Source organism: Rhinopithecus bieti, unplaced genomic scaffold (assembly GCF_001698545.2).
Source record: "Rhinopithecus bieti isolate Rb0 unplaced genomic scaffold, ASM169854v2 scaffold_11401, whole genome shotgun sequence".
NCBI classification, from domain to species: Eukaryota; Metazoa; Chordata; class Mammalia; order Primates; family Cercopithecidae; genus Rhinopithecus; species Rhinopithecus bieti.
In genome coordinates, this window is record NW_016807151.1 from 2,850,385 (window position 1) to 2,871,370 (window position 20,986).

The 20,986-nt window shown below is 34.3% G+C and overlaps 1 protein-coding gene across 1 annotated transcript in view; it reads right to left on the reverse strand.

The window, feature by feature from the left end:
- Positions 1 to 11,526, reverse strand: part of LOC108534844 (cadherin-12-like) — a 461,181-nt gene extending 449,655 nt beyond the window's left edge. Inside the window, exon 1 of the mRNA XM_017880401.1 lies at positions 9,912 to 11,526. The gene's annotated coding sequence lies outside the window, so the exon portion shown is untranslated. The remainder of the gene's footprint in view (positions 1 to 9,911) is intronic.
- Positions 11,527 to 20,986: the final 9,460 nt, after the last annotated feature.

Sequence of the window (20,986 nt, forward strand, 5' to 3'; positions counted from 1 at the left end):
GAATGTCAATCAAGTTAAATTTAAATAGCTCACTTTGACTTTGATTATCCAGCAAGAGTAGAGGCAAAAAAGTGGTCTTTTCTGTTAGGTCACAGTCAGGAGGTGGGAGGATGTGAACACTTCTCCACGTCAGTCCTAGCAGATATGGCCATCTATATTCTTCACTTTTCCTGAACTGTGAAACTGAAATACATCCATTCATCCAATCCTGCAATACAGAGGCCCTGAAAATCACCTATGGATTTATAACTTCACCAAATTTAGGCTCATTCAACTTTATTTGGTTCAAGGTTCTATACCTGAACTTTCATATATTCTTGGCACAGCATTTAGGTAAGTGACTTTCTCTCCCTTCAACCCCACTAAAACTTATTTTCTCCTATAGTATACATATTTTTGTTTTAATGTGCTTTTATATATTTTAAAATTTATTTTTTAATTGACACATAATTGCGCATAATTATGATATAAAGTGTGATGTTTCAACGTAGGTATACAATGTGTAATGATCAAGTTAGGGTAATTAGCATATCCATCACTTCAGAAATTTATCATTTGCTTGTGGTGAGAGCATTCAAAATCTTCTAGCTATTTTGAAATATATGTTATTATTAACTATAGTCACCATGCTGTGTGGTGGTACTAGAACTTGTTTCTCCTAACTGTAACTTTGACCAATTTCTTTCTATGCATTTTTTCCCTCCCTCTGCCACAGCCTGTGGTAACCCCTAATCTACTCTCTACTTCTGTGAGATCAACTTTTTCAGACACTGCATATGAATGCAATCATGAGGTATGAATTTGTCATTCTGTGCCTGGCTTATTTCACTTAATGTAATGGCCTCCAGGCTCATCCAAGTTGCTACAAATGACAGAATCTCATTCTACTGAATAGTATTCCATTGTGAATATATACCACATTTTCCTTGTCCATTCATCTGCTGATGGACACTTAGGTTGATGCCATATCTTGACTGTTGTACACAGTGCTGCAATAAACATGGAAGTGCAGACATCTCTTTGACATACAGATGTCACTTCCTTTGGATACAGACCCAGCAGTGGCATTTTGGGATCATATGGTAGTTCTATTTTTAATATTTTGAGAAACCTTGCTACTCTTGCCTATAATGACTGTACTAGTTTACATTCTCACAAACAGCATATGAATTCCCCTTTTTCCACATCCTTGCCAGCACTTGTTACTTTCTGCTTTTTTGATAATAGCCATTCTAACTGAGGTGAGATAATATCTCATTGTGTTTGTAATTTACATTTCCCTGAAGATTAGTGATGCTGAGCATTTTTTCATGCGTCTGTTGGCCATTGTATGTCCTCTTTTTGATAAATGTCTATTCGGATTGTTGGATAAGACCTCAAACACACAGGTTTAGAAGCAAAAATAGACAAATGGGATTACATCAAAATAAAAAGCTTCTGCATAGCAAAGGAAACAATCCACAGAGCAAACAGATGACCTACAGAATGGGAGAACACATCTATAAACTATGCATCTGACAAGGGGTTAATATCCAGAATCTATAAGGAACTCAAATAACTCAATCAAATAGAAACATATAATTCACGTGTATATATGTATGTATGTATGTATGTATGTATGTATTGAGACGGAGTCTCACTCTGTTGCCCAGGCGGGAGTGCAGTGACACGATCTCAGCTCACTGCAAGCTCTGCCTCCCGGGTTCACGCCATTCTCCTGCCTCAGCCTCCCAAGTAGCTGGAACTACAGGCACCAGCCACCATGCCCGGCTAATTTTTGTATTTTTAGCAGAGACGGGGGTTTCACCGTGTTAGCCAGGATGGTCTCGATATCCTGACCTAATGATCCGCCTGCCTCAGCCTCCCAAAGTGCCAGGATTACAGGCATGAGCCACGGCGCCCAGCCCAATTTATGTGTATTTTTTTAAGTACCTGATATGTATTTCTATTTGAAGTAGTGAAAAATAAAATATAAAATTCAGACTAGAGCACCAATAAATCTAGCTTGCCCTTCTGAAAATTCTTTAATGAGTTCTCATTGTTCCGGGGTTAAAGTTTGCACCACTTACACAGGCATCAATGCAGCTGCTCTTTTTTACACATTCACCACTCCATTGTCATGTTCTTTCAAACTAATGTGATGCTGGAGGGTGTCAGGAACGCGCCCAACATATCTCTGTGCTTCAGCACGTAGTGTGATTTCCATTAGGAGCTAATGGTCTCTCTTTTCCTGTCTGTCTAAATTCAAGCTATTCTTTAATTTACAGATTAGGGAATTCTTCCTGGCCTCTCTGGTGAAGTCAGGAGCTATTTTTTTGTGCATTGACAGCAGTCTGTACATATCTTCCATGATGGCAGACCACAAGCATTGTGACTACTCTTTCTTTTAGATCCCCTCTCCCACCATCAGGCTGAGCATATTACGCATAGGAACTAGGTCTTGTCAACATGTATCCCTAGCATCTAGCACAGCACCTAACACTTAAGAGGTACACAATAGTTACTGAGTAAATTCAATGGATGAATGTCAATGAACACATATGGTTGAATCTTACACAGTAAGATTTTATAATGTGTTAAAACATTACCAACAAAAGCAAAAGCAATTGCCTCAATTCTAATACACCAGCCACATAAATTAATTAGGAATATTCACTCATTCTTGTTGAATACATATTTTTCCAGGATAAATTCTATGACAGACACTGTCTTAGGTATTGAGTTGCAGCTTTGAATAAAAGAAACAAAATCCCTGCCTTCATAGAACTCACATTCTAATAATGGGGAGTGGGGAAAAAAAAAGCAATAATCAAATAAATTTAAAAGTACATGGTTGATAAGATTTTAAACATTCTAGAAGAAAATAATAGGGAAGAGTAATTGGAAATTATGGGGGCAGGTTTGTAATTTTTAAAATGATGGTAATATAAATTATCCAAAATTTATATTAATGAAATATATTTCCCTCTATTGTTTGTAGATTTTAGCTATAAGAAAGAAATATGGCAGTTGAGATTAGAAAGGGTGAAAAGTTTAAATAGAGAAGAGAGATGAAATCAATATCCTTCCAATTCAGTTTTGGGAGAGAAGAAAGTTGAACTAACAAATAGAACAGTCTTAAGGCTACACTCCTATAATAAAGAGAACTGAGATGTTACTGGAGAAGTCAGCATTTTCGGATAAGTTCTGAACTTCAGTATGGAGTTATCCTGGGTGATCCACTAGCCAAAAACTTCTAGATATTGGGAAGGGGGATTGGAGAAGCAATGAACACCCTGCCCGTCTTAATTGCAAGGAATTAAACATGTCAGCAATACTTAGCTAAATATTTTGCTTTCTAAAACCTCCAATTATTCTATGTCCAAAATGGTTATGTAGAAATCAACAACAGATTAAATACGCACACAACATTTTACATTATATATTAAATATAATATACATATTTCTCAATGTTGACCTGGCTCAGAATTTTTCATCACCTTTCTGAGATGGGAAGAGCTTCTTGAGAAGACTGATCAACATCTGATTCAGGTGAGCTGGGTAGTGAATCTCATCTTGTGAAACGTCCTCCAGTAGACACTAGCCTACCCATGGCAGCCATGGGGCAGAGTAGGGGCAGTGGTTACCTAAGAGCAGCATTTCTCATCACCAGTAGCGTCAACATCTCTGGCAGGCTGTCGGAAATGCAGAATCTCGAGCTACACTCTAAAACCACTAAAAAAGATCCCCAGATAACTTGCATGCCTGTCCTTAAAGTCTGAGATTTGCCGATCTACAGCAGCAGTGTTCAATTGGGGCTACATCATAGAGTTACCTGGGAAAATTTTTTTAAAATCCCAATAATCAGGCCACATTCTTATATATTCTGTTTTTTTTTTATCAGAAGAAAAAAATTTTCTTTTCTTTTCTACAACTGAAAGAAATCTACCAAAGTTTTGACCTACTAAACCCACTAAAGGTTTGACTTGTGAAATCAGCACTCTAGGAATGAGATCCAGGAATCTGCAACTTTTTTTAAGTCACATAGCAGTTGATTGCTATATATACCAAAATATAAGGTGTGGCTTGGAGAATGAAAAATAATGGATTCCACTGTAAAAAAAAAAAAAAAAAAAGAGTTTCTCTATGTTTATTATTTGAATCAATATGCAAAGTATGGAATTGAATTCTTTTGCATATATACACTGGTAGCTGATAACTTTGTCAAAATTTATAATTAGAGGTTTTAAATACCATAGTAAAATATGGATGAATTAGTATGAGGAAATAAAAATACTGAGTCTCTCCACAGATAGACATTTAGATAGTTATTGTCATGACATTTAAAAATCTTCTACCACTGTCAGGCGCGGTGGCTCACGCCTGTAATCCCAGCACTTTGGGAGGCAGGGGTGGGTGGATCAAGAGGTCAGGGGATAGAGACCCTGGCTAACACGGTGAAACACTGTCTCTTACAAATAAAAAATAAAAAATTAAAAATTAAAAAAAATTAGCCAGGCCTGGTGGCGGGTGCCTGTAGTCCCAGCTACTCGGGAGGCTGAAGCAGGAGAATGGCGTGAACCCGGGAGGCTGAGCTTGCAGTGAGCCGAGATCGCGCCACTGCACTCCAGTCTGGGAGACAGAGGTAGACTCTGTCTCAAGAAAAAAAAAATAAAATAAAATAAAAAAGAAAAAAAATTCTACCAAATATTCATTATGCTGATAATAAAAAAAAATCATGCAAGAAGAATGTTTCTCTTCCAAACAAGCAGTCAGCAAACTTTTTCTGTGAAAGACAAAATAGACAATATTTTAGCTTTGCAGGCTCTACAATCTTTTCTGCTCTACCATTCAACTCCGGCTTTGTGGCATTCAGTCAGCCATTGACAAGATGGAAATGAATAGCTGTGGCTGTATTCCAACCAAACTATTTACAAAAACAAATCATGGGCTATTTTTCTTGCCCCTGGGATACCAAGTTAGATTGTTGACTACCAGTGGTCAGATGGAACTTCTTTTTCAAGACTTGTTCAATTCCTTTCAACATAGGTAAGAAAGAGTCAAATAATTCAGTTGTTAATTTAGTCCTCATGACAAAAAGGATGGTTTCTCTAAAATGGCTCCTAAGTTACATTCCTTTTAGAAACATCCATTTCATCTGTGTAAATCCAATAGGACCCCCAAAAAAGTATGCTCCAAAATTCAAATGTACTTATATAAACACAGTGTTATGAAATGGTTCCTGGAGCTTTGCCAAGATCCAAGTGTTCATTGTTGCTAAGGAGAGAGGAGATCTCTGATTTTTCTACTTTACAGGTAAAGTGACAGCTAATAATAAAGTTCCCTATTTATCATAATAACTATCATTTTCTGAGGAACTGAGCAATTGCAGATATATCAATTACTTCCTTTATTTCTCAGAACACTACAATAGGATAGGTACTGTGATCGGCTCAATTTTAAATAACATAAAAAGTTTAGACAACTTAACTAACTTGTCCAAGGCCACAGAGCTAGCAAATGCCCTCAGCTGGATTTGAACCAGGTAGTTGAACCTAGAACATACACAGCAACTAAGCATTACTGCCCCATCCATTGTCTACCAGAAACTATGAACATGTAAGATACTTAGTTGTAATATTTTCGTTTGTAAGGGAAATAGATGTGCTCAATTTGAATGGATTAACAGGACTAAAACTACAGAGAAAAATGTGAATGTGAAAAATGGGGAAAAGTCTCACCACTGCATGGTATGCCTGGAATACCATACAGGATATCGACCCAGGATAACACAGTACTTCCTCCAAGAAGCACTCTTCTCTTCTTGTGCTTAGCTATTGGGGTAAGTTAGAAAATGTGTCTGTTCTTACTGACCTAAGGCAATTAACCTCTTTCCTTTCCTTTCTACTGGCCTCATTACTGCAGCTTATTCATGATTTCCAAGACTGTCCTTTCTATGTTTCTCACGTCTTTTCCTAGCCACTAACTGCTGAAGCTCCACATGGTATTGCATATGTAAAATAACCAAGTCAAATATTTGTTATTTCACACAGAACATTTTTATTGGCATGGTTCTCCTGGAAGGCCACATGGTGACCACTGGCCAGTCGAGAGAGGGCAGTCTTAGACCTTGGCACATTCATTTCTCATCAAACCTACCGTGGCCAGTAAAGCCTGGACACATGGTCATATTTTCTGGGTGGAAACACCTATGCATTGTGAACTCTCACCCTTACAAGCTCTTCTGCAATATTGTTCTTTACAGATCATGCTCATTCTTTTGGAATAGTAATACAGAAGGTAATGTGTACATATGCTTTGTTTTTTCTGTTATTCTTGTAGGATAATATTAGGATAAGCCAGTCATTTTCCAAAAACCTTGAGAATTGAAAGCATGCTGGTTGGTTGTTAGAGATTATACATATATATTCCTTGATCATAATTCTAGTCATTGTGGAACCTGTTATTTACAGCATCTGGTACAATGTCATCTCTTTCCAGATTTGGGAACATGTTGGAACACAATAAATTATCATATTTTATAACCATACAACCTAACTTCTAGTTACCATCTTAGCACATCCTTGGATATGACAGCTAATCATATTAAATTTTCCAGGTCACCTCTAATCTTATAACATCTCTCCCTTCTTGTCACAGGATTAGATCAAATATTAATTGAAAAATATTACCACAATATCAACATGATTAGCTACACCAAACCTCTGTGTACATATGGGAAAGTTTATATAAAGTCAGCAGAGCAAATAGACTCCTGAATATGTAAGTCTGTTTTTTCTAAAGTCCACTTCCAACATTCAATTCCAACAGTTAGTGTCTCTACCTTTTCTAATATTGTGAATATCTTTCACTATTAACATCAGTTCCCCTTAACTTCCTTTTAATCTCATTTCAATACAATTAACACTGAATTTATAGCTCTACATTTTATTTTATTTTATCCTGAGAGTGTGTCAACCTCTCTTGGAAAGACGTATATGTTATAAATACTAAATTTCAGTAGAGACTTCGCTTACAGTAGAGTGCTTTTTCTGTCCATAGTAATCAGAATCAGCTGGAAGCAAAGACTTGCACACTAACCCCTTTCAGAAACTAAAAGAACAAAGTACATGCTGGTTTCCAATACTGGCGGTGATGGAATTTACAAAATCATTTATTTTGTGTACGGCAAAAGTTAACCTGTTCTAAAGGTAATATGATTACTCTGTACTATCTTAAAAATAGTCTTAGAATATTCATGAGTATTGTGTCAAATGCTGGAAACAGTCACCATATATGAGGTTACAAAAAGGTAGAGTATAAAGTGTATGAGCTTTAAACACAGCCAGATCTGAGTTTGAATCATAGGTTCATTACTGTGTGCCCTTCGCCCAGTTACATATGCTCTCTCTCAGATTCCAGCTTTCCTTCTGGAAAATGAGGGCAAATAACATCCATGTTAACTTTTCAACTTTCATATGTTTTTATATTTATCATTTATTCATATATAAAAAGTTTATAACTCAGCTGAATTGAGGAAGCATATGAGCTAGATTAGATACTGCCTATCTCTAGTGTCTTATTGAACATATTACTTACTGAGGAGCAAGTTATAGAACTTGAAGCAAGTTTTGCAAAGTTTTAAAAGATTACTTTATTTAAATTTTGAGACTTCCTATTGTAAGCGAGGTTATCCTATAAGACGTTTTCCAATCTCACAGAAGAAATAAACTACCCTCAATCAAATGAAAAATGGAATTCAATATAGATTAAGGAGGCAAATGCTAGGTAAAATAAATTGCTACTAATTCTCAATTGAATCCAAGATTTTCTCCATCCTCTTATCAGTATATTGCAAATTCAGACAACTATGATAACGGTAAAACTCCTTTAAGCAATTGTATTTTTATTTTTTTTTGAATTAAATTTCTATTTTAAGTTCAGGGGTACCTATGGTGGTTTGTTATATAGATAAACTTGTGTATTGGGGATTTGTTATGTTTTGAATGAGAACTGCAATTCCCTCAATTTTTAAACACAGGTATTTCATTAGACAGTAAACACAACCTTCAATGGACATACTCTGGTCAGACACTTCAGTGGTCAATACATCCAATAAAAAGTTCACTGGGTCTGATGCTACCATCAATTCTGAAGTTGGCACAAGGACAGAGATGTTTTCAGCGACATGCAAGTTCGCTAGTAGCAAGTGTGTGCCCCTGTTTGGTTAATGTTGCCTCTTTCTGTTTATCAAGTTTGCTTAAAAGAAAATAAGAAGCCAAAGACCCAGTGAGAGTCACTGTAGTCAACACATTCTTCTCTCAATTATCTGTAATTCTATTGAGAAATAATCTCCCCAGGGAAAAGAGATAGAAGTCTCAGAACAAGAGAATTAGATAAATGTCTTCAGGCTTTAACTACAAACATACTGGTAACCAAGTACACATCAGCCTTTGGGAACCTTGAAAATGGTTTACTCCTCTGGAAGAAGCAGTAACATCAACATCAGACTGAAAAGCTCTCCAGAGAATTTTGGATGATAGCCAATTATTAGAAAGTGTTCTGACATCTTTATAAAATGTCCCATCTCAAGAGATCCATAGAAGAAAAGGGGAGTCAGCACTTCAGGAAATAAGAGTGCTCACTCTAAAAAGCACATTTGAGATACCATTATAAATCTTTATACAAAGCAGCTAGATATTTACATTTTGCTTTAACAATAGAAATTAATTGTTAAAATCAATTTGTTTCAGTATTATAATATGTGATATTTTAAATATTGTTTATTTCATTATTTGAAAACTTTTATAGTATGTCATACAATATCAAGGTAAGTGATTGCTATTCTTCAGTATTTAGAGTGCAGACTAATAGATCACATAATTATAGTGATATAATTATTTTATTACTCTTAATTACATGAAAATTTATCATAATGTGGAGTAAAACCATCAGGCTATATTTACATGAGCTTAGTAAGGTAGAAAAGAAAAAGTTCAGATAATTAAACTTTGGAAAAAAAGTTGCTTACCATATCTTTCTAGATATTTTTAACAAGCTTAAGAGAAAATGGGTATAAAAGAATTAATATGGAGTGGTTTAATCTGAATTACCTGGATAATTGCCCTAAACGATATAGAAAATGTAAGCTTAACTTCAGTTCATTATACCTTAACAATAAAAATGAAATAAAATATAAAAAAGAATTTTTTATAAACACATTAACTTTAATCTCTTATTGAAGAATTCTTTCAGAAACAAGCATTTTAGAAAGCACTTAATTTTCCTTTGCTTTCTTTTTTATTAATTCATCTCATAAAAGAAATCCAGTTCTCTTGAATAACTATAAATTATATGAATGGTATAATAAGTCTTCTAGGTTCATTTTTCTTAATACTTGCAACAGAAACTATAACATTTAAGGTCCACATGGATACTACTAAAATATTCAGGGATTTAGTCCTAAATCCTTAAACCAAAAAGGAGTTCAGGAATATTGCTAAAGTAGAAAGCTGCACAAAATCTCAACTCTCATTTGCAAATTTTCTTTCCATCTGATTTAACTTTGAAGGCTTCAGACTCAGATTTTACTATATGACGTAAACAAACCACTTCAATCAAAATCAGTTTACCTTGGCAAGGCACAATCCTCCAAATAGATTATTTAAAAGGTAAAATGAGAAATTAACTATCTTTTCATGTTCCCTTTTCTTTTCTCTTTATACAAGGCAGAATGAATATGTATCAAAAGAAACTGCCCTGAGATATCATTATCTCCAACGCCGTTTTCACTCTAGGACACTTGCTTATAAACTAAGCTTTTCCTGACACAAACAGTCACTTGCTGCAGTGCAGAATGTCAGTTTAGTCAGTTAGAACTTTCAATGCAGAAATTCAGTGCCATTCAGTCACCCAGATAAAGCAGCACTTACCTTAATTGAAATTTTCTCTGTGAACGAGGTGAGAAATCCGTCAAATCAACCGTGAATGGGGTGGGGAGATCGAAGTTTTCAATCAACACCCTTCAAGTAGCTGCATCCTGTGCTCCTTTTCCTTGTTATGTTGAGCTCCTCACTGTCTAAGGAGAGAAAAAGATCAGCTGAAATCCTCCGAGGTTCCCAGTGAGTAAATGAGGACTAAGCGACGTTTCCGAACGGGAGATTCTCCGTGAGCGTGCTCCGTTTGGAGGCTCCCTAACTGCTGTGATAGACTCCTGGCAGGTCCCTGGAGCCAGGCGCTAATCATTGACCTGATTAGCAAGAACGCTCCGGGTGCGCAGGCAACACACGCCGAGGGTTGGTGGGTCTCCTGGAAACTGGAAAAGGCACCAAGGCTACTTGGGAATCTTGTCTTTTCCAGCCTAATGGATGAACTACAACTATGATTATAATTTGCAAGGGGATTAGCCGCCGTGCTAGCCATCGCAGGACTTAAACAAATGTGCTCTCTCCTGCTGTTTTTCAAGGTGCCTTCGTGTGAGATATTAGGTACAGTGAAACAATTAATAGACTGATAGAGCTGATTTGTACGACAAGCTTAAAGCTGAAAAAATGTTTAAAGCGATGTCATCAAAGAGAAAGCTGCACTTGTCTCTGCCCCTCGCCTGCTACATACTTCAACCTTTGTCGAAGTAAAATGAATTTAAAGGTTTATTACAGCCCTCCAGAGTGTAACTCTCTGAATTTATAAAAAGGAAGTATTCATACTAAATAAGCATATTTGGCAGATTGCTACAAACACAACACTCAAACCACGGCGTGAACACAGCCTTGCTTGTGTAGTTTTCCAAACAGCATTTTCAATTAGCATTACACTTGCAAAAAATGTTTGCATTGTACCATTAACCAGAGTAACATAGGAGAGTACAACATTACACCTAACCGAATCATCTCTTTGATTATCTGCTGGAATACTGATTTATTAAAACAAAAACAAGCAAGCATATGAGAGGATCCAAAATATCAAACAACTTTTTAAACGTTGTTATGTGCCCTTACCAACCTGCTGGTCCCCATCCGTCATCCGCTCTTTCTGCCACTGACCACCTTCTCAGCACTTCCTCATCAAGTTCCTAGTTCCCTGAAGAGATCTAATTCTCTGGAAAAGGTCACATAACTGAATGCCAAATCCCCAAATGGTTAATTTTTGACAGCTCTCACTTTTGCAGGAGAAAATTATGCAAATAACATAAAAAGAACAGATGAAAAAAGTCATTTGCATGTCTTGAGGGTGAGAAAATTCTCATTGCCAGAGAGAAAGCTGACGACTGTCCTCTCACAATGATCCTGAGTGATATGTTCAGCACTTCTGTTTTTTTCCAAGTAGGTCTCACTTGGGACATATGGCATTCCCTTGATGTGTGTGTGTGGGTGCGTGTGCTTGCGTGTGTGAGAGAGGGGAAGAGAGAGAGCTATATCTACATTGTGATATTTATATATATATCTCTTAGAAAACCCTCAAATTTCAGTAGGCGAATGCACTAAGCATAAATAATAGAGAATCCGTTTGCCTTATACATTCCCAAATATATTTTTAAAGTATCTCATTAAAATACAAGCTCTTGGTGAAACTTTTCGGACAAAGTAAAACTTCAGGGTAATTGAGTTGCTGTTACTAAGGCAGGTATTCATCCTACTCTGAAAACGGAGATGGCCCTGAAGAAGCCCCAGGAGGAGGTGGGGCTGTAACCTCCCATGCAGAGGTCTCTTGCTCCCTCAGCTGGTGGAGGGTGACAGCTGAATGTGAAGAAACCCAGTCAACCACTTCAGGAGAGGGAGTACAATTTTTGCTGCTGTTAAGCAGGAAACCCATTATCCAATTTTAGACTGGCATGAGAATGTTATAGTAGAAAAGAGGCTGCTTAAATCGAAGTAAATGCACCTTGAGCATAAATTGTAAAAATAAGAAAATGTAACTGCTAATTTCTCCTGAGAGGGTCCCAACTAGTCTTTAACACAGTACTTGTAAATAACAGTGGGATAGATTCCAGGGCTCTAATGTGTAGTTGGTCACGCAATTAAAGCACTCCGTTTCTCATATTGGCCTAAGTCCCATTCTGAGGATCTTAAATAGTGAACTATTTTAAAAACCTATTAAAACATTAAGACAGTGCTTATTTTTCTGAACCCTGCCAACCCACAATCACCATCACCAACTAAAACAGGTACACACAAAACTTTGTGCCATAGTAGATTGGTGCTATCTGGAAACTCTAGCTCCATGAGGCTGCACTGATGACACTTCCAAATAATCAGTCTCTCTTTTCTCATAAAATCCAGGGGTCTTTCAAATCTCTGAATGGTTTCCGAAGAGAGTACAATGACTTTTCAGTAGGTTTTTTTTTTTTTTTTTTTTTTTTTTTTTTTTTTTTTTTTTTACCTATGTTGGAGCACTAATTGATTTTATGTGAAACTACACACATGAAGAATAAAGTAAAATAAGACCATTTTGTTGGAGGAGTGAGGGGAGACCGTAGTCACATGAAAGTAATGGGTACTGTCTATGACATGCTTGCTATGAGGCAGGTGACTGGTATGCAATTCAGCTGTCGCTATCCATGAATGCCTTAATCCAATTCGGTTAAGCAGGCATTATAATATTTTATTTTTTTAATTAATTAAGTTAGGGCTCTAAGAAGTTAACCAAATTTACCAAAGTTGCATAGCCAGTACAGAATAAATCCCACAACTAAAATTCAGGTTACTGTAACTATAAATTTAACAAATATTTGGAAGTTCCCAAATGTTAAAACTGATCAAAACCCCTACTTCCAACAGAATGGGCAAATTGCCTAGTTTTATGACTCACAAAATCATTTTGCATATTTAAAACCATTTTATAACTCATAAAGTATTGTATTGCAACAGTTCTGCTATTAAAAGTTATGTATGATTTAGCAGAAAATAAAATTCACAAAAAAATCTTTAGGCTAAAAGTAGATTCAATCCAGAGCTTCCAAATACATAATTCTATTAGCACAAATCACTCAATTTCAAATTTTTAAAAATCCCTTCTGCAATTCATTTGCTCTCCCACTCAAATATAATAATTATTGCTTTTAAAACAAGAAAATAGCTCCATTCTAAGTATATGAATATCTCAAGAATATTCACGAATATTCACAAAATATATTAGGCCAAAATTATGATGATTTTACTATCCTAGTTCTCCAAGTGGCATAATGTAATAGCAAAACTCAAATGTACTATGGAGCTAAAAAGTTTATCTCTGGTGTGTTCATGCTTTGTCTACAGGTTTCTTAAAAGTCACATGCATCCTATCATTTCATACGGTTCTTTGAAATTCTCAGACGCATCCATAGCTTTACAGAGAAGCATTGTGACCACATTCTTTTAAGATGTTTAATAAAAGTTCCATCTAAAAATAAATGATGATAATACAAACTAACGCAACATTTAAACTTTGCCAAGAACTTATTCTCTCATTTGATTCTTATGGGTATCCTGTGAAACAGGTTACTGTAAGTATTTTTCTCATATTTTAGTGATGAGAAATAAAAAGAGTAAGTGATTATCCTTTGGCGTTCGATAGTGGAAAACCTAATGTCTTCCTTTTCAGATAAGTCCTATTGCTCCCCACTATGTCGAACAAATACGTTTATCTGAGTCATCTTGTTGGCAAAAAGGATCTTAAGTGGATATATAAACAGAAGTCACTCTTTCTTCATTTACTTAGGTTTGTTCCAAACAGTGTAAATTGTGATTGTGATTTACTGAAGAAAAAATCCCTCTGAGGTGAGAGGGAACTTGTGATTTATAGATACTGGAATAACAACCCTTAGATTTCCTACAGACTTTTCTTGATCTTGGCTATTATTATTTAAATTTGGGATATATGAAGATATTTTCCAAATATTAGTCTTATGATTCTTACACAAATAGAATCTTGCTTCTGTATATAAAGGTAGATTCAGCTGTTACCTCCCTACCACTGTTTGTGGTGGTTTATCAGAACAGATCTTGAAAAATTACTGTTATTTTAAATATATATAAATATATATACATAAATAAGCCACCTAACTAATAACAAATTGATCTTGCAGCAGCAGCATCAAGCTAATACTATCACACAGAGGTTTGCTGAATGCTAACAGATTCTCATGTATTATACATATTTCTGCTTATGTCTAAATCATGGAGGCTGAATGACTAAATTCACCAGCCTTCAAGAGAAAATTTTATTTTTGATTCCAGTTTCACGCACATATACTCACGAGTTTAAAATATGATGAAATTTTAGAAAAAAAGAAAGCTAAACTGGATATCAAAAAACTTAGTCAAAATTCTAGCAGTAAGTAGCTTTCTAACCCAAACACATTTAAAAAGCTTCTATTTAATAATTTCATTGGAAAATTTGAGGAAATTAAACTATATTATCTCTAGGATTTCAGTCAGTTATGAAAATACATTATCTATTTGACTAATAATTTGTGATGTTATTTCTACCTAATTCAGAAATGATCAAGCAATTAAGAAGGAATTATTGTCTGCAAATGCATGTTTTTTCCCTTCTCACACCCTTCAGTGTCCCAAACAATTTATTTTGTGCTATAAATAACATTATAACAAGGATGTGTTGATTTCATAGTTCAAGTAATTAAAAAATCAGCCAGAAGTTATTGATTTGAAATTATATGTGGAGTAGATTAAAAAAAAATTGCTAAGGTCAGGAATATCCTTTAAATGTTTTAATTGTAATGATTGTAATGTAGTTTCCTTTAAAAGGTCCATGGTGGTTTTATTGCAATAGAACGGATGTTAGCCATCCTCTTTATTGTCCTGATCGGTAAATAAAATAAAGGTAATTAATTAAATGAATTGGAGATTATCTTAAAATTGGGAGAGCATACAAGAATGGACATATAATATTAATTAATTTTGTGTTTTAAAAAGGCACATTTCCAATTTCGTAAAAGGCGAATTATTTGTAAAATAACAAAAAAGCACAGTGCATAATTAAAAGAAAAGAAATGGCTTTTGTAGACATACTTGCTTTGCATTTTAGACCTTTCTTACTAGCTCTGATTTACTCTGTTTTGTGTCTTTCAGGTATGACTACAAAGTTCAAGTAAAATTAAATAAATAAGATGTAAAATTTTAAGAATATTAAACTCAATTTCTATTAAATTCACTAAAAGACACTAAAAATTAGTAATGACTAGAATTATGCATATAAATCCCAAACCAAACACATTTTTAGCAATGATTTTAAAATGCCATTAAACAAATGGACATATAAAATAATATAAATGAATAATATTGCTCAATGGAAAAAAATGTTTATTTCCTTACTGAGTAGATAGGTTTACCCTTTTGGAGATTCAGAAAGGCAGTGGTAGGGTAGAGTTGAATGTGGAAAGATCTGGAAGCACTAATGGGAGAACTAGTATCAGATGAATTTCCTGTTCACTAAAAAATTTTAGATGATGAAAATTCTGATTTAGATTTTCTTATTAATAACTATTTATCTATATATTTAATTATTTAACAAGTTATTTCTACCCTAAATACCTATTAGAATAATTAAAATCAAAAAGAAAAAAACTCTCATTACGTCAAGTGTCGACAATTATGTGAAAAACCTATAACCCTCATACACTGTTCATGGGAATATAAAAGGATGCAATCACTCTAAAATACATTGTGCTAGTTTTTTAAAAAGTTAAACGTATGCCTATCGTGTGATGCAGCCATCTCACTCTGAAGTATTCACTCTGAAGAAAAAGAAACATATTTCCATTCAAACAATTAGACACAAATGACTGCTTAGTCACAATGGCTCCAAACTGGGGAAAAAAATGTCCATCAACAGGTGAGTGAATAAACTGTGGTACATTCATAGAATGGAATACTTCTTGGCAATCAAAAGTAGCCAACTAGTAGTGCACTCAACAAATGGACCACAAAATTGTTATGCTGATATAAAACAAGCCAGAAACAAATACATTACTAATATATAATTACATTTCTGTAGAATTTAAAAATATGGAAATTTATCTGTAATGACAGAAAACAGGTAAGTGCTTCGAGGTGAATGAAGTTGGAATAAGAAATGGCAGAGGTCACAAGAAAACCCTTGGGACAATGGAAATGTTCAGTGTCTTGATTATGATGGTGGCTTCACAGGTGTATATATGTGTCAAAACCCATCTAATTTGCACTTTAAATAAGTGCAGTTTATTGTATTTAAATTATGCCTCAATAAAGTTGCACCAAACGCTCCCATCTTCCTCATTTCTTTAAAAAATAAAAAACAGAATCACAATTAAATTGTTAATAACATATTATATTCATAATAACAATCTATATGCCGTAAATTCTGATTTCTATTTTCTAAAGAAACCACATTGAAGATGGAATAAAATTACCTACTTTATATTTCTAACAGTTTCTTAAATTGTATAGAGCATTTTCCATTCAATCATATTTTAAGACAAATTTAAACTTAATGTCCTAGTATCTATCCAGATAATAGTTCAGTAAAAGTTTATATAGGGAAATAAAGTGCCATTTCAAATCAAACAATGATGGTTGTGAAATGCTTAATTAGTTTTGACACACATATATCACTGTCCATTTGTTCTCAACTTCTCCATAATGTGTATGGAAATATTACTCTAGCCTATCTTCAGCATCTATGACACTACAGGTGACAGTAAATTATGAAAATTATGGGGCTTTCTCAACCTCTAAATTCATTTGACAGGCATTAAGATGAAAATACCTTCTATAACATCATAAAGATCATATTGTTACAGAGTGGCTCTAAACGGATCTTCCTCTTCTTATTATTTACTTATTTATGAAATTGAACTTTTCTTTGGATTTCACAGTGACTCTATTAACCTCTGAATACCATGCTTCATTCTCCTCTCAGTTAGACTGACTGGAATACCCAGTTTCCTCTCATGTCAACTTGCTTTTTTTCACTCTCAGCAAAAGTCAATAATTTGCTGCCACATCATAAGGAATAGGTGACTGCTATCTGCCTTGCTGATTTTATTTCCCTTATTAAAATAATTTAAACTCTCTGCAGTAATACAGGGTTTTAACATATAGCAGACTGTTGGTGAGCAGTCTGAAATAACACCTTTACTACCTTATGTACATCAAATGTATAGATTCCAGTTTTGTAGTAATGGTAAAATAATGGTAAAATATCAGAGATTTGGGTAGTTCACTATCTAGGATTGCAACAACCACCAACAAAGGTCTTCTATGGATCCTTGGGCTAGGTGCTTCACATTTGCTTGAGTTTTCTCAGATGAAAAAAGGTGATGAAATAGTATGAAATGAATTAGCGCAGATGGAGTAGTAAGATTAAATGAGTTAGTGGATACACAACACTAAGAAGGTAACTCACAAATGAGCTGCCAGTTATAATTATACTAGCTATAAATTTTAGTTAAAATGGACAATATATAAACTATGTTTACCCCAAATAAAACTTTATTTTAATTGTAATGATTATGTCCAATTGGATGCAGGCTTACCATATATCACCACTGTTTATATCATGAATCCATGAGGATGTTTCTACGGAAAATGTAAAAAATGATATTGTATGTTTTAGAAGGAATGTTAAAATATAAGAACAAAGTGCTGATGGACATATACAGTGCTATATCTCAGGAGAGCAACACTGACATTTGTAATACAATGGCAAGTGTTTATGCATACGTATATGTGTGTGCATGTACATAAATTGCATAAATTGGGTGATTCTACAGACGTTATTGAGAAAATATTGTGCATTGCATCATTGTTAATAATAGTGAGAAACTGAAAACACTAATGCATTTTATTGATTAGACATAAGTATGAAAGTCCATAAACCAATGCATCCATCAACATATTTTAGAAATATATTTTGACATATAAAAGTTTTCACATTATTTTATAAAAAAGGAGATTACATTCCAACGTAAGCCTGTTTATAATACACATTTTAAAGGAAGATTATTCATCGTGAGAAACTAAATTTCTTTTTTCTTGATTGGCATTACCATTTTGGTGGTTGAGTCATCATTTCTTCCTTATTTATAAGAAGTGTAAGCTTGAGAAAATGAATAGAAGGGATAATCTTTCTTTAATTTATCTCTTCTAATTCCAATGCCTTTCTGCTTTGTGTATATGTTTATATATATGAAGGAAGAGGAGGATAAAATTTAAATACGTAAAATTCAGGTTTAAATATTGTAAATTAAAAGATACATGACTTCATTCAAAGTGGATACTGATTCTCTCACAGATGAATTTCAAATGTCATTGGTGTTTGCATGAACAGAAATAGTGCAGTACCAATGCCTTAGGGCTGACCAGTGACATGAGCTGTATTCTCATCCCCACTTCATCCTTTCAATCAAAATGGGTACAGACCAAGAAAACTGATTGCAATCCCAGAGAGAAACAGGACATCTACTGTATAGAATTATGGCTCTGAGAAGATACCTTAGTCAAATATATATATATATATACACACACACACACACACACACACACACACACACATTCATACATATACATGTGTATATATACATACATGTATATACGTGTATACAATATATATACATGCATGTATGCATGTATACATAGTGCATATATAATATATACATACACACACATACATATTTACATATTTTACTCCTGGGCAAAATGCCTCCCATGCTTTTGTATGATCTGCTTTTATTGTTCAATGTATTTAGAGGGTCTTTGTATTAAAGGGATTGAATCTGGCATTCACGTTGGGCTTTGGAGTAGAAATAGACAAAAGGATTATTTTATTTTGTTTAGCTTTTAATCTGTTTATTCAAAATTTTACTACAAAATTTCAAATACAAAACTAGAGGAAACAGTATTAATAGACATGTATGTTCTTGTCACCCAACTTCATCATTTAGCTATTCTTGGCCGGTTGTGGTGCATCTATATTCTCTCACTTTGTCCACTGACCTTCCCTTAGATAATTTTGAAGCAGGTCCTAGACATTATATTATTCTATCTGTAAATGTGTCAGTGTTGTATAAATGATAAAGGTAAAACTCATTTCTTTCTTTTATGAAACATATCTACAATATCTTTATCACCTGATGTTTTATTTTGCTTTGACCCTAAGTGACTTAATGGCACTTACCTTGAGAATTTAGTCTTGTAGAATCTACTAGATTTATGAACTTGGGCTGCTTTCCCGCTCCCACTAGTAATATAAAATGTTGATATTATTTTATTGCAGACTTCACAAAGAGGTTAGCTGGCCAATAACATCTTAAATTGATTCCAGCAGCTGCTACCCCATCCCCATGTCCTATTGATAGTGGTCAAGAACAACATCTAAAGATATATTATTTATTATAAAGCTTTAATAATTGATATGTCACTCATTTGATCAAAAGAAACTTCAATAGTCCCCAGTTGCTTATTGGATAAAATGTAAATTTCTTGTATATAATTCAAAATTCTCCTTGATCTGCCTGTAAAGTGATTTCCTACAATTTCAAAGATGAAAGCTGGTCTTTTACTTTAATTGTTATCAGAATATAATTTTCAGTCTCTTAGTTTTATTCCTGAGGCTTGCCTGACTTCTTCCCAAACTCTAACATGTGTTCAAGTACAAGGGCCTATACTATTTGATGGCTCTAACGATGTTTAATGTATAAGTACTGGATATAAAATAGCCACTTAGTAAATATTAGCTGAGTAAATGGTATAGTGCCCTATTGAATAAAGTATTGGCTTTCTATAAATGACAGGTGTTTATCTGCTTCATCATTTTACTATTCTGTTTAAAAGCAGCACAAGAAAACAAAACAAAACAAAACAAAACAAACAAACAAAAAAAACTTTGGGGAATTGGATTTCCAGATGCTTCTGCACTGCTTAGGAATATGAAAAGCTATCACAATTTACCACACCAGAACTATTTTCATTTAGTAAAATTCTCTCAAAGGAGCTACAAAGCAAGGACCATTTATCTTTATCTCATGGAATTATGTTTCTTNATATTTCTAACAGTTTCTTAAATTGTATAGAGCATTTTCCATTCAATCATATTTTAAGACAAATTTAAACTTAATGTCCTAGTATCTATCCAGATAATAGTTCAGTAAAAGTTTATATAGGGAAATAAAGTGCCATTTCAAATCAAACAATGATGGTTGTGAAATGCTTAATTAGTTTTTGACACACATATATCACTGTCCATTTGTTCTCAACTTCTCCATAATGTGTATGGAAATATTACTCTAGCCTATCTTCAGCATCTATGACACTACAGGTGACAGTAAATTATGAAAAATTATGGGGCTTTCTCAACCTCTAAATTCATTTGACAGGCATTAAGATGAAAATACCTTCTATAACATCATAAAGATCATATTGTTACAGAGTGGCTCTAAACGGATCTTCCTCTTCTTATTATTTACTTATTTATGAAATTGAACTTTTTCTTTGGATTTCACAGTGACTCTATTAACCTCTGAATACCATGCTTCATTCTCCTCTCAGTTAGACTGACTGGAATACCCAGTTTCCTCTCATGTCAACTTGCTTTTTTTCACTCTCAGCAAAAGTCAATAATTTGCTGCCACATCATAAGGAATAGGTGACTGCTATCTGCCTTGCTGATTTTATTTCCCTTATTAAAATAATTTAAACTCTCTGCAGTAATACAGGGTTTTAACATATAGCAGACTGTTGGTGAGCAGTCTGAAATAACACCTTTACTACCTTATGTACATCAAATGTATAGATTCCAGTTTTGTAGTAATGGTAAAATAATGGTAAAAATATCAGAGATTTGGGTAGTTCACTATCTAGGATTGCAACAACCACCAACAAAGGTCTTCTATGGATCCTTGGGCTAGGTGCTTCACATTTGCTTGAGTTTTCTCAGATGAAAAAAGGTGATGAAATAGTATGAAATGAATTAGCGCAGATGGAGTAGTAAGATTAAATGAGTTAGTGGATACACAACACTAAGAAGGTAACTC